Below are 16,118 nucleotides of genomic sequence, written 5' to 3'. Positions count from 1 at the left end.
TTAAAAGAAAAGAAATAATTTACAAACGACAATACTCAAGGATCAAACATAGGCAATCCCAAGGAAAACAAAATCACGAAAATAAAATTTTAGACAACCAAGCCGACTAAAGTGGTGAGAATAGGGTCAATCTTCATGGGTTTCCAGTGGCCTTCAAAAAAGGGATTTGACCTAAAATCACTAAGGCAACAAACTAATGACTTCCAAATCAAACAAACTAACAAAAATATTATCCAAGACTAACATCTAGAATTCAAGAAGTGCATGAACTAAGATAAAAACCAACCAAGATTACAATTACAAACACATCTAAACTAAAATAAATAAATAAACAAGTAAATTAAAACTAAATTGAATCGAAATTAAAAACAAGATCTTTACCTAAGAGGTTTAATTAAACAATTGAATTAAATCACAAATACATCCAAACTATAGAATAAATTATAACTAAACTAAATCAAAATTTAAAACATTAACTTTATTTAACATGATTAATTAAACTAACAAATTAAAATCATCAACTATTCCAAACTAAAAAATAAATTCTAATTAAACTAAATCCAAATTAAAAACATGAAATTTATCCAACATGATTGATAAAACTGATAAAATTCTGACATTTTCAAACTAAAACAAAGAATTAAAAACTAAACTAAAGAATTGTAACTTACCTTTTTCAAGATTCTTCTGTGTAGTGCGACTATAAAGCTTCTCAGTGGATGGTGTGGGTGCAAGACTTCTCAATGGATGATGTGGATGGAGCATCTGCGAGGTTTCAGGATGAATGGCGGCGATGTGATCCTATATTCGCGACCAAATGAAGTCCCTTGCTGCCCCCAAAATCTATGTGTGCTCCCCTTAAAAAGGATCTCATTTGTGTGTGGATCTGGTCGTCCCCCCTTTCCCTGTTCTTTCCCTTTATTTATATGGCAGCCCACTCCTTATATGGCTGCGTGAGGATCCCCAAAATTCCCTTTAGTACCACCAGCATGTGGAATGAAGTAGTGGCCACCTTCATTTCTTCTTTTTTTTCTTTCCTTTTTGAATGCATGTGGATATGGGAAGTGCATGTATGCGTGGCCTACTTGGAGATTTCCTCAAGGATGCAGCCCGTGTCTTGTTTGGTAAGTGATCAAATCCCCCGCAAGCACATGGTTAGAAAACAAATCAATTGTTGAAAGGATGCCTGTCAATGACTTCCCTTCAAAAACAATTGGAGGAGCAATAATAACAACTATACAAAAACAAATGTGTATAGCGTACACTAGGAAAAACCAACCAAAGCTCAGAGCACTACTCATCTTCATTGCACGATAGAGAGACCTATACCACAGCACATATGAAAGGGGGCATACAACCAAAGCATAGATGATTGTGAGCAAAAAGATTTTGGCACCCCCGCCTTTAATCCAACAAACAGTCACTGCAATAATATTGAGTACAAGACAAAGAACTATTCATAACCAACTCGTAAAAGCCAAATATTGCAACCTTTGAGCATCAATCGGTATTTCATTAGCTATATCATTATGGATAATAGGAAAGTACGAAGGCCAGTTTTTATCTTCAATTGGGATCATTTTTTTTTAACAGAGCTTTTTCCCTCTATTTTATGTCCTTTTCTTTCCATTTCAAATTTGCCTCCCAAGCTGCAAGTTCTCTCTCTTTTTTTGTTAGAATCATTCGATGTGTCCAATGGAATATCTACAGCAGCATCATATTTATCCTAGGTTTGCAAACTCAGTTGGAGGAACGCGCAACCTTGATCCAAGAGCAGTAGCAACCTTCGAGGATGGATTGATTGACCTCTTCTTCATCGAACGAGTTCGAATCGTTTTGATGAATCATGTTTGTTTTTAGTGTGTTTGGTTGGAGAGAAAACACACAGCACAATAAGTTGCTACGCCTATACCATACAGACTGCCCCTTTTTATCTTCAAACCGTAATCTGATGCATCTCCACTCGAATTCCAATCTGGTTATTCTCTATGTCACCTATAGTAGTGGAGTTCATTCTGCTACTATCTATGTTCATAGAGGAAAAATGGCGATGCATCAATAGGAAGGCAATATTACTGATGATGTAGCCAATGATGGGAGAACTCCAGTTGTGCTATCTTGGTCCAGATATCAAGACGATGCGCCTGAAGATGAATATTCAAATGATGCTCCTCAAATGATGCCTTGCTCATGGAGATTTGTCACTATCCAGATACAAAATTTGTTGATCAACTCTTCCAGAACCTGGTAGACGATGATCCAAAAAATAATAGAGATCTTGTTCTCATATTGTCACGACCCAAATTCCGGGCGACCCAAAATTTGACCCGTGACCCCAGGTCAAAGGTTTGACCCTAAGGGTTCCTCCTATTCCACGTTGGCAGTCAACCAAAACACTCTAGATTTTATTTTTTTCATACATCCCACTAGAATTCTCATAAACTACAATATCTCAAAACTACTTAAAACAACAAGATTAAATAAATATTCATTATAGTCCAAAATAAAAGTTCACAATTAACAACTTAATCAAAATAAAGCTTCATAACAAATCCATGAGTCATAATTACTAAAACAAATCCCAAAATCCAAAAAAAAAACACAATAACAGAAAATGCCACACTCCACTAGGCCGCTCCAGGAGCATCCTGAAGTCCTCCCTGCCCCACCTGTGGATCCTCAGGAGAGATATCTGCATCTAAAAAGGTGTAACAAGGAAGGGGTGAGCATTTCCACATTGCTCAGTAGGGTGCCTAACACCCAAGGGGTTAAGGGGATTACTAAGTTCCAAATAATACGAAAAGAATACTTCAACACAACAGGAACAATTCAACAGTATCAATCAAACCACATAGTTTAATATCTAATATTATACACAATTTCACAAAATTCAACAATTACATGAATGCACATGAACGTGTGACACACGGTCATACAATGCACTATTGTTCTCGGGCTTCCACCGAAGGATATGCTTCCGCACCCAAATACACTCCCCATTCGAGTCTTCCCGGGGTAACTTTTGGGTCTTTCACCCTAGGGATATCTCTCCCTTCTTAATTCGCCCCACACGGCCTTTCACTTCTCATCACTATTTCATTTTTTTCCATTTCATACACTTTTCACAATCTTCATAATTTTATTTATTTATTTATTTATTTTCCACATAACCATGATGCAAATGAATGCCACAATTCCAAGGTTCCTCAATAATTCAACAATCTCAACATTCCCCAATAATCCAATAAAATAATTTCCCACATTAAAATTTCGATAATATCCCAAATAAATATTCAAAAATTGCATATCAAAAATCTTGAAATTTTACCACAATTACGGAATTTTTCAACCATTATAATAATTTCTAATATTCGAAGTTGACTAACTTTCTACCATAAAAATTCCAAAAAATACTCTAACTAATGCCCAAAAATTCACAAATCACTATTTTTGAAATTAAACCCTAATTTCGGAATTTTTCAACCCATCTAATAATTTTTAACAGTTCAAAACAATTAATTATCAATCAAAATCAATTTCCCGCAATTACAAAAATTCCAAACAAATTCCAAATAATCTAGAAAAATTCATACAACACCCATAATTCTTACTTAACTCATAATGACAATATTTACAATTTTTTTCAATGGAAAAACATATTAAATTTAAGTTTTAGGGTTAGGGTCCCCTACCACAGATCTAAGAATTTAGCCACTAAAAATACGATTGGCCACCGTAGGATTGTTCTTCTCGTCGAGTCGAACACCCCCTCAAAATCTGAGCCGAAACGGAGGTCGTTTGACCACCCAAACGACCGATCAAAGCTCTGGCGAGGTGAGATTTTCTACAGTGTTGTCGCCCCCTTTCTCCCACAATCTGCTACTCTTCCCTTCTTTTCCACTCAAGCCCATTTCTTTTCCTTTTAAATAGCCCACTCAGCCCACTCAAGCCCATTTCTTTTCCTTTTAAACAACCCACTCAAGCCCATTTATTTTCCTTTTAATTCACTTACTAAACAGCCCACTCAAGCCCAGCCCAAGTAAAAAAAATCCCAATAACTAACTCCCATTTTTCTTTTAAAACCCTATTTCATCCAAGCCCAAATTAATCCATTTTCATTTTTATTTTTTATTTTTATAAAACACACAATTTAATATTTTCTCAATTTTTATTAATAAGGAATTTAATTTAATTTATTATTATTATTATTATTATTTAATTCTAATTAATTTTAATTAATTAACTTTTTATTTTCGTTTTTTTTTTCTTTTCCGGAAATTCCCAATTACTAAAATCCTAAGAAATTTCCACCCTAAGGCTGACATGGCATAAAATTTTCAACTCGCCTAATTGACCAACACAATAAATCGAATTTCACCAATCCAAAACTAACACGTGTTCTTTAGACACTTTTCTTTTTGACTTTTCAACCATAATTCAAAATAAGACTTTTCAAAATAGAAATGCTAACGTGGCATAAAATACCCGGTCATTACACCTATCCTCTTTAGAATGCTAAAAACTGATCCCATTAGACCTAATGCGTGATGATCAAATCTGTGAATCTGCTGTGGATATTTTCTTGATGTGCATGATCAAATCTCCCTAGCTAGTGTGCCATGATTGCGATGAATTGCAGAGAATGATAATGGCGGTGATGATCAGCATCAAGAACTGGTTTGAACATACGAGTCAAGAACGTGTGTGATCGGAACGAGATGTCCTTGAACTGCTTTCAGGCGATGTTGAGCAGTTGACTCCATCGAACTCTTTCAGGAAAAAGGAGACTCTCCATCACCGATCTTCAATTCTAATCCTAGATTCATGAGCCAGTGATTGTTTCCCGAGAAAGTATTTTGGTTTAGGAACTGGAACAGGTATGATCGGTGGATTGAGAGATAATCTACAGAGAGAAACTAGAAAGAGAAATAGAGAGGACATGTTTGGTGTGGTGTCGTGTGGTATGGTGCGATGAGTGTGAGTCATCACAGGCCGACTCCCTCAGAAAGCAAGAATGATGGTGGGTCCTCCTGTTTGTATCACATACAGCCTCCATCAACATCCATGGAGGACATCTATCATCTCTGAGGAAGACTGGATTGACTAAAAAAAAATGTCGGTTTCAATTGTTCCTCCCTCCATGAATCAATGTGATGGCAATCCACACATTGGCAGTAGTCATCGCTCCTAGAGAATGCGTGGAGATCACTTTTCTTTTTTGGTGTGTACAGTATTTGGAAAGTGGCCTCATAATTCCATATGTGGCTACATGATCACTGATTACTACTCAAAAAGTACTCTTTTATAACTTGAAACTAACTGTTTTAAACACTTTTGAGTAGTAGTTAATACATTTTAACTCAATTGGCACATTAAGGAACCTTGCAAGGGTTATTAATCAGTTTTTGGCAAGTTTTGGTGTTTTTGGTAGCTATTTGATCATTGAAACAAGACAAGAATGAGGGAGAATTTTGTGAAATCCATGGCAATGCAAGTTGAAGCTCAAATACATGAAGAATCCGAGCTTTGGAGCACTTCATAGCCCTTTGCCAAGCTTGAAAATAGGTTGCCAAGCCAATCAGAGATGCAAGGAAGAAATCCAACAACCAGCATTTTCACATGGCTATGCGAAAATTTCACATGGCTATGCGAAAATTTCGCATGGCATGCGAAATCAAGAGGAGGAGCAGTTGCAGGACTTAGAGCAAGACTGAGTGAAAGACAATTTCACACACTGTGCGAAATTTCGCACACCATGCGAAACCACAATAGACTTAATTCTTTTGTGACAATGAGTGTTTCCATAGATGTTCTAGGTTTGGACTAGAGAAATAACCTCTTCGAGATAGCCATGTACACTCCAACAAGGGTGTCTCACAATGTGATGGTACATTTGGAATAAGGAAATGCCTTGGTTCCTGATAAAGTATTGGAATATGAGCTCTTGTAATTTTTAGGGTAGCCTAAGAAAGTAGTCTCTTTGGTCCTATGATGAGATATTACCAAATCTTAACATTCAAAATATCCCATTTACATGTATATATATGGTTGACCACCTTAAAATTTTTCATTAAAATTAAATGAATGCAACTAGAATCCTTTCTAATTTCACATTCCTCGAGTTACCCTAGAAACTTCAAGGTAGATGTATTATAGTCAATATTTGCTTTAGTATCTCCAAACAAGAATTGTTTTCAATTTGGTTACTCAATACCTCAATCAAGTCAACTTCATACATATAGCATGCTATTAGGATTAGTATATCTACAAGGCCATCCAATAGTTTAAGTTACATACTCCCATAATCTAGTCTCTTTTAAGATAATTCACTTGAAGAAAACTCGTTAAATTTGAAGCAAGATACACATAAGCCTTATGGACAAAGAAAGTAATGACATTTTTAGATTTCTTTAACAAAATTAAGAACTTTAGTTTTTTGTCGACTTTATAGTTAAAATTTGGGAAATAGCATCATTCAAAGGGATTGCATGTTCTTCACTACTTCATCCTACCTTCCAAACCTTATATTTAGAAGCACCTACATTAATTCCACTCCAACATCTTAGCAATGGCAATGGAAATGGTCCAGGTCTCCTGCTAAGAGGACCCAAACAATGTCATGCTTCACTTTCAAGCATAAATGACCTTCATTTCTTATTTGCAACCCTAAGAGTCTTCTCATCATAACCATCATCTCTCATCTTTGATTAGTTATGAGGAATCTCAAAAGATTGTTTCTTTTCTTCAACAACTGCAAATGAATAAACAAGATGATTGATTAAACTTATACTTTAATCTATGAACTAGAAAAGTGGTAAAAATCGAATTAGAAAAATATAAGAGAATTTCATTTTTAAGAGTTTATAAATAGAGAATAATTCTTTTAAAGACCACAAAAAAAAAAAAAAAAAAAACTATCCTGAGTGCATACCATGTGGTCCTACCACTAAGAGGAAAAGGCTGCATACGGTCCTACCACAAGGATTTTTGACATATATAAATGCACATACACAAATGTATATACATACAAATACATTCATGTATATATTAAATGAAAGGAGTTTAAAGATACTTAGAACTAGATATATCACTATAAGACAATTTCCTACATCAACCATGCGTATTTTTAAGAGTATATTTTTGTACTTTCTCTAGATTATGATTTAAACCAATCATTTTCTTTTTGGAATATGTAAATTTTTATTGAAAATATAATTTACTAATTATAAAACATTTAATTATCAAATATATCAACAAAATCATTTGATTTTTTTTGTGATTTCAATGTAAATCAAATTTATGGACACTCATAAAGCATATAGCAAGAAATTTCATTACCTTCAAAATTATCTGTTGGATTTTCATTGGGCCCATGAATAACATTGTTCAAGAGGATCGATTTTTTGGACACTCATAAAGCATATAGCAAGAAATTTCATTACCTTCAAAATTATCTATCGGATGTTCATTGGGCCCATGAATAACATTGGTCAAGAGGATTGCTTGATCTTCGCATTTTCCTACCTTCCAAACCCTATATTTTAAAGCATAAACATCACTCCAACTTTAAAGCATAGGCAATGAAAAAGGCTCTGCATTTTCACCAAGAAGGCCTTAGCAATTCCATGCTTCACATGTAGGCCTAGTAATTTCCTTCTTGTTTTCATCCTCATGATCTTGTTTGTTATCATTATTTAGTCGAGTGAATATATTGAGCTCCTCATGACTCTTGCATTTTAGGATAAAAATAAGGCTTGGTTCCATATAGATTTATTTGAAGAATTTCATCAAATCGATCCATGGGAGTATGAGTCTAAGATTGCTAAAGTTGCTTCCTAGACTGTAAATTGGACTACAAACTAAAAAAAGATAAAAGCATACACTAATTAAAGAAAACACAGGCAGAACACCTCCAGTAATAGAGTACTCAAAATTTTCCTTCTTAAGCTTTCAATAATGCCTTCTATAAGGGAGTTCAGGCTGGAACTCAAACCTCCTAATTTGTAAGGAATCTTTTAGCTTTAATTTGTAAGAAATTATGTTCAGCTTTTGCAAGGAATCTTTTAGCCTGTGTATGAAATCTTGTTTAGCTTTTCAATACAGAATGAGTTTGTTAGGTGCTCCCCTTCACAATCTTCCTAGTCATTCCAGTCGTCAAAATCCTTGTTGTCTTAATAGCAATGGGTGTGTCATGTCTATTGTTGATAAGTGCTCTATGGATGTCATAATCCTCAAATGTGGTTAACAACTATTTATTTTATTTTTCCCAAAAAGACTAATGATTTTCATGAACTTCCTTTTGATAGTTTGGCAATGGGGCTATATTTGCTAATTAGAAATAAATTTTTAATAGGTAAGGAGCAATTAATGCCTTTTTCTTCTCCATGGCTATGATCCAATAAGGTCTTAATTACCTTATTATTATTCATTAAGGCTCAAGATGAAGATGACCTCTCAAAGAATCACCTAGCCCATAATAAGCAGTAATTGCCCATCCATGGGAAAAATAACTATTCTAAATAGCTTCATTATGTTGCTTTTTAGTGTCAATGAGCTTAATTAAGATTGTCACCAACAAGAATATTATGAGGTACCATAATATTTGATTCTTTTCCTTATGAAAATAAGGAGTCTTTTGCATTGATGTTCTTGGTTTGGACTTGACAGAAATATACTTACACAAAATACACATACACTCCAACACTTCTGTGCTATGATGGTACTTTAGAATACACCCCTACTAAAGTTTAGAAAATTTGCTCATGTAAGAATGACATGTATTGATGCACATTCTTATATTTCTTTTTTCTTATGAGAATAATCCTTTTGCATTTTGAAAAAAGATTATCATGGACCAATCAAAGTTAAAGGTTGATTTCATTGGGAATTAATACTTGTTTGTGACAAGGTAATTATATATAAACAAAAGTTTACTCATAACAATCATCAAATAAATTTGATATTAAATATATAAATGGTGTAAATTTATTGACGATTACCCATAAAAGATGTTTAATCATGGAAAAACAAACCATTAAGCTATTGTTTCAATATAATTTCCATTTTCTCTTTTAAAAAAAAAACCAAAAGTAGTAATAACTTATATATAAAATGTTAAGTACAAACTTATGTTATGCTCTTCTAAATTACTTTAAAAATTCTTGAAATTTGAACAAGTAAAAAAATTAAATTAAACTTTGATTATGTTTACAACAATCTTGAAAAAACATTATTTATTTAACATATGTCTCAAACATTCTTGTACTTTATATAGAAGTTACTATTATTTTCTATCTTAACAAAACAAAAAACAAAAAAAAAGTGTATCCAAATGACATCTAAATTCAAAAGGAAAAAAACTTAGAAATTATTCATGAGATAAATGGTCATAAATATGTCTTTTCACAATTTGTAAGGGAAAAAATGTTCTATAAATGATCAACACTTTCTCACCTAAAACATGAATTCTAAACTAAGGACTACATTTTTCCAATGACTAGGTCATTTTTTCTCGTTGGCATGCTTCTAAAGAAATTTTCATGCCAACTTATATGAAGGAAGATAAGTTGGAAGCTTCATAAATCTTCCATGTTTTCATTCCTTATTTAAAAGAAGTAAATAAGATTTTCAATAATTTAATTTTAATGTACTTTACATTTATCAACTCCATAAAAACATAATACTACATTTACATCAAAACTTAACCATTCTTATTGATTTGGAAAATAAGTCTTCTTAGAAAATCTCATCGACCTAAACAAGAACTCATTTGATGTGGATTTAAGCAACTTCCTAAATAAAAACTCCTTCAATGGGGATTTATTTTGAAGATTTACGTTTGATTGACTCCAACAAAAATTTTGAATGTGGATTTATTTTTAATTTATTTATTAGAAGAGATACATCTAATGGACCCACGGGACCACCAAGTCTCAACTTGCTAAAGCAATGTCCTAAGTAAAAACCCCTTCATGTGAAATTGTTTGAAGAGTTACATTTGATAGGCTAAAACAAGAACTCTTTGATGTGCATATATTTAAAGAGTTACACCCAATCAACTCACAAGACAATATGTCTCAAGTTCATTCATTATCATTTTCCCTCAAACAGGAACTACTTTGATGTGGATTTATTTGTAAGAGTTACCTCTTATCAACTCATAATATACTATCATTGTCTCTCAACTTAGTGATGTGAGCTCCTAATACCTCAATGCAAGAAAAATAGAAACTCCATTTATTTAGATTTATTTGTAGAATTTATATTTGATTAACCTAAACAAGAACACCTTTATAGATTTATTTAAAGAATTGCATATGACCGACCCATAGAAGGTCTTGAGTTCATCCATTATCATTATCTCTTAAACAAGAACTCGTGTTGATTTATTTGAAGACTTACATTTGATAACCCATAAGACATTATTATTGTCTCTCAACTCAATAACACTAGTTCCTAATTAATGACAAGGTGCAAAGCAAAACAAGAGTTTGTTAGATGTGTTTTCAATTTGAAGAGTAACATTTGATTGGCCTAAGAGACTATGGAGTCTCAGCTTGCTAAAGCAACTTTCTAGATCTAGACGCACTTCAAAATATTGATGCTTTTCATTAATAAATGTAAACAAACAAACAAAATGTTCCATCAAAATACTATTAGTCATCATGATATAGAGAAAAAAAGACCAAAATTAAATTAAAAAGATAAAGAGTATTTCAAAATTTTTGAGTCTATAACTAGAGACAAAAAATAAGAAAAAAAGAAAAAAAAATGTATAGTCCACCCGCATGTGTGTGTCATATGGATTTTGGACATTTAAGTAAACACGTGTATACACACACACAAACATATATTTTTATTGTTAAAATTGTTAGTAAAATTTTTATTTTGAAAATCATTGTTCCGAAAGTGCTGAGAAGTTTCACTACCAAAATTATTTATTTGATTATTGTTCATTGGTCGATTGTTGAGTTGATTGAAATTGCCTTGATTTTTCTTTTAATTAATGTTTTAAACTACAATATTTGTTGAGTCTTGTAGGGAACACCATTTGTTATATCTAAATAATTCTCTTGAATCAATAACATACGTTTAAATTTTCCTATCCTAATTTCAAAAATACCTCTAGACTTTTAAATTCTCTTGAAGCTTGAGGTCAAAGGTAGGTGGATGACAAAGGGGTAATTCAATGGCCTGAGAAAGTAGTACACCCACCCCCTATCGATCGTCCCTTCCGGTGGTAGTGAAGGATGGATCCCAAGAGGAGAAAAACCCAAGACTTTGCAGACGAGGCTGATTCCACTGCTGCGGATACTGGGAATTTGGGTATAGCGAAGTCCCAAGCCACTAATTCGAAGGCCGAGCATGTGGAACTAATGCAGAAACCCGAAAGCGTCATTACCCCAAACTGTAAGTGCTGCATGTTTTCACTTGTGTCATTTTATTTGTATCACCATTGTTATGGCCATGAATTTTAGTCCTGAATCTAATTTATCTGAATTTGGATTCCTGGGGACGACTGATTAGTATGGAAAATAGGAAAAGCACTCTAAATAGTTTTCGCAAGCATTAGGGGCTTCCCCAAAGGCAGTGTGAGCAGGGGCGGCTTGGTCAGCAGTGGTGGAGCATGTATGTATTTTTATCATTGTATATATAGAGAGAGAGAGGTCTAGTTGTCCTCCCTCCCACACACACAGATATATATATATATATATATATATATATAGATGTTTATTTGTCATAAAAGTGACCAGAAGGGTATAATTACAAATTTGACACCAATCCAACAACAGCCAAGGCACAATAGACCTCTACAATCACAGTCCAAATTTTCCTCCTTGATTGTCTCTGTAAATAGTTGATCTTGGTCTTGTTAGTATATATATACTTGTAATTTATCCCTTGAAAATTTATGGGAAATATTCACTCTTGTAAACATCTCTTTTATGGTATCAAAGCCTTTGCAACTCCAACAAGTTTTTTTCATAACCATGACAGAAGCATTCTCTAAGAGCAACCTGAGTCCTGTTGTGATCAATGTTGGATTATCTTCCAACATCTCTTGTAACGCCCAAGTTTTTTTTTTAGGGGCAATTTAGGAAAATATTAATAATATTAAATTAATTATTTATTTATTTTAATAAAATGGAATAAGGGTGAAAAGGTAATTTTACGAATACTACCCTAGGTATAAATTAGAATTTTGTTCTTCCTGTTCTTTTCTGAATCGCGTTCCCCTTCGTAGAGAGTTCTTGAGAACGTAAGATTGAAATTGGATTTCAGGGTTTGAAGAACAGATCTCTATAGGTAAGATTCTAACGCCTAGATTAATATTTTAAATTCATTAGTTAATTTCAAATACATTAGATATTTTTTGGAAAATCCAAATCTAGGTTAGGTTTGTTTATTTAACTTTTAGATCAAAATGTTTGAAAATTTGCAAGTATAGGTTGATTTATTGATGAAAATAGGAAATTTTCAAAATTTTCAATGGAATAGAAAAATAAATAAATAAATTTAAAATGAAAAAACAAATCAGAGGAAGAAAAGAAATTTTAGATTTATATAATAAATAAATAAGTCGTTTGTGGAGGCTTTAGACTGAAAGGAAAATAAATAAATAATAGAAAGAATTACATGATTTTTGGATTTTGGAGGGTTGATATAGATACTTGTATTTATTGTATTGAGGCATTGTAGTTGTGTGCACATTGCTGGAAGAAAAAAAAAAAAAAAAACGTGTCAGGGTTAAGAAAAAAAAAAAAAGGCAGTGTGCGTTGCATGGAAGGAAGGCGTTGGAAAAAAAAATATATATATATAATGAATCATCATAATAATGATGATAGCAATGGGAAGTACTTGCTTTGCTTTATTGGTTTTGTGTGTACCGAGACAAGTGGGTAATGGTTTGGGTGGCTATTGAATTTGATAATTAATAAAATAATAGTATTTAGTTTTAAATTAATAAATAAGATAATAGTAATAATGGTTTATTGTAATAAATAGAATGAGAGATTTAGTATAAAAAAAATTATATAGAATTTTTATAATGAAATAAAATTGCAATTTAATTAAATTAGTAATGTGTTATTAGAAACAAATTGGGAGTTTATTAATTTTATTTAAATAAGGAATAAATTAGTTAAATTAAAGATAAATAGTAATAGTTATTTCTCTTATGTTATATTAGGTGAAGAGTAGATTTTCCAAAAAAAATTTTCTCCCAAGTTTTCGAGGACTTCTTTTGAAGTAAGGGAAATTAATGCAGTTATTATTTTTTCCAGAAACAAATTTTTATATACATCTTTTGGAAATATTTTGAATTAATATTCGTTTTATGCATGGATCAAATATGTTTTGCATGAAGAGTATGTTAGAACTTTATATTTTGTTTACAACAGAGAAATGTGGAGATATTATGTTTTGCAAATTCGAATAATTGAAATAAGTGTTTGACTCTGGTTTGTTTGGCCCTTGTCAACGGGATATAATAGATGACTTATGACTTTTTCGCCCTTGTCAACGGGATATAATAGTTAACCTTTACATTTTTTGGTGGGGAATGTAATTGATTTGGACCCCAACCTCTAGGGGTTTGGTTAGAGGTTACTAGTACTAGTAGTGTTTAGTTCCTTCCACCTTAAAGGAACAATTTGAGGCTAGCCACCTATTTGAAAATTCCCACCTAACTGGGCACTATTTGATGTTTGATGACCAGAGAAAATAAATGATTTGAATGTTTTCATTGAATTTGATATGAAAATGTTTAAATCAGAATTGAAAGTATACAGTTAAAAGTTTTGAATGTATTGGCAAAACTGACTCAAGGTTTATGAAAATAATTAGTTATAATGTCTTCTATTTTGCAAGTGATTTTGAAATGTTTGATCCATGGATTACATTAATGTTCCTTATTGGGCTTTGAGCTCATTCCTATTTGTTGATTACTTTTTAGGCACCTTTAGTTCGAGCGAGGAGTGATGGCTAGGTCGGGGAATGGTCATCGTTAGGATTTTGCTTAGCATGTTATTTGGACATTGTTAGCTTATGAGTTTATGTTCCTTTGGATTATTTGGTTTTGGAAGTTATTTAGATATTAAGCTTTTAAATATTTTTTTTTGATAAGTTTGAAGTTGAGATTTGGAGATTATGAAAATTTGTTAGCACTTGATTTATTTGGGTTGGCAATCTATTTGGATAATGGATTTTGGTTGATGGATGCTTAGTTTTAAAGTTAAGTTTGAAGATTTTAGAATTTTGTTCCGCTACTCTGAACAAGTTTTTGGTAATTGGTTACTTCCAGTTACAATATGATTGTTTGGGTCAGGTTACACTTTAAGCCTTCGGTTTGAGGTGTGAAATGATCATCATGCCCTTGGAGTGGGTCTTGGGGCGTGATAGAGTGGTATCAGAGCACTAGGTTGTGATCTTGTTGGGAACTTGTTTAGTTTACCTTTGGGAATAGATGAGTGGCGCATTAGTTTAAGTTTCAACTTCATCTAGTTTGATTCCTTTTATTCCTTACAATTCTGATTTTCTTATTTGACCTCTTAGTGACTAATTCAGTTATACCTGTTGCTTTATAGGACACCATGCCACCAAGGAGACCTACATCTTCCCAAAACAGCCAGGCTAATGATGATATACCTCCTCCACCTAAGGCTTTGCCCCTTATGAGTATGAAGGGCTTTATGGATATTTATGGACTTTGGCTGGCTTGGTTGAGCGTCAAGCTAAAGCTACTGGAAGTAATGGTCAAGGACAATCCTCATCTACTAGGAGTAGCTCCTTTGGCGACTTTAAGAAGTTGGGTCCCCCTTACTTTTCTGGTACTTCAGATCCAACAAAGGCAGAGGCTTGGATTATGAAGATAGAGAAATTCTTTGATGTCATTGATTGTTCTAAGGAGCAAAAAGCCTCCTATGAAGCATTTATGCTAGACAAAGAGGCAGACCATTGGTGGCGCATGACTAAGAGGCTTTTGGAGGATCAGGGGCCTATTGTTTGAAGTCAGTTTAGGGAGGCTTTTTATAAGAAGTACTTTCCTAATGGTGTTCGACGACAAAAGGTGGGAGAGTTTGTCCGTTTGGAACAGGGGAATTTGACTGTGGCCCAGTATGAGGCTAAGTTTACCGAACTATCACGTTTTGTCCCACACTTGATTGCTACAGAGGAGGAAAAAGCAGTAAAGTTTCAGGATGGACTGAAGCCTTATCTGAAGAATAAGATATCAATTCTGAAGCTTAGTGTTTATTCAGAGGTGGTAGACAAAGCCCTTATTGCAGAGAAGGATAATGAAGAGCTTCACCAGTATAGGGAACAACAAAAAAGAGGAATAGAAATGATGGTGCTCATGGTAACCAAGCACAGAAAAGGTTTGCTCCAAATAGAAATCAGAATAAAGGAAAAGCAACACAAAATTTAGATGGGATTTGTCCTACTTGTGGCAAGAAACATGGGGGTAGGCCATGCTATAGAGAGACAGGAGCTTGCTTTGGTTGTGGAAAACAGGGACATATGGTTCGGGATTGTCCAGAGAGTAGGAAGTTTGTATTTGGGAAGCCTAAGGAGGAGAATAAAGAGGATAGATAGAAGCCCAGGGCTCAAGGACAGGTATTTGTTATGACTCATAGAGATGCTCAGGCTATGTCTGATGTAGTGACAGGTACTCTTCGAATTCACACCTTATTTGCTAGAGCCTTAATTGATCCTGGTTCAATGCACTCTTTTGTTTCTGTATCTTTTGTGGTTTGTTGGATATGTCGATTGATAACATGGACTTTGATTTATTTGTTGCTACTCCTTTGGGAGATTTTGTTGTGGTTAATAAAATACTTAGAGATTGTTGTGTGATGATTGGGTATAGAGAGATGACAGTTGACTTAGTACTTCTTGAGCTCCAGGATTTTGATGTGATTTGGGGATGGATTGGTTAGCTTCATACCATGCATCTATTGATTGTTTTGGGAAAGAGTGATGTTTAGCATTCTTGGTCTGCTGATTTTGGTTTTGAGGGGAAGCATGTAGACAAACCACTACGTATGATCTCAGCCTTGCGAGCTAGTTCTTTGCTCAGAAAGGTTGTCAAGGCTTTTTAGCTTATGTTGTGAATGAGGAAA

The 16,118-nt window shown here is 33.5% G+C and overlaps 1 pseudogene; it reads right to left on the bottom strand.

The window, feature by feature from the left end:
• Positions 1-1,097: 1,097 nt before the first annotated feature.
• Positions 1,098-1,848, bottom strand: LOC117926786 (annotated as a pseudogene).
• Positions 1,849-16,118: the final 14,270 nt, after the last annotated feature.

This window comes from Vitis riparia, chromosome 12 (assembly GCF_004353265.1).
Source record: "Vitis riparia cultivar Riparia Gloire de Montpellier isolate 1030 chromosome 12, EGFV_Vit.rip_1.0, whole genome shotgun sequence".
NCBI classification, from domain to species: Eukaryota; Viridiplantae; Streptophyta; class Magnoliopsida; order Vitales; family Vitaceae; genus Vitis; species Vitis riparia.
This window is presented reverse-complemented; position numbering and strand designations above follow the sequence as displayed.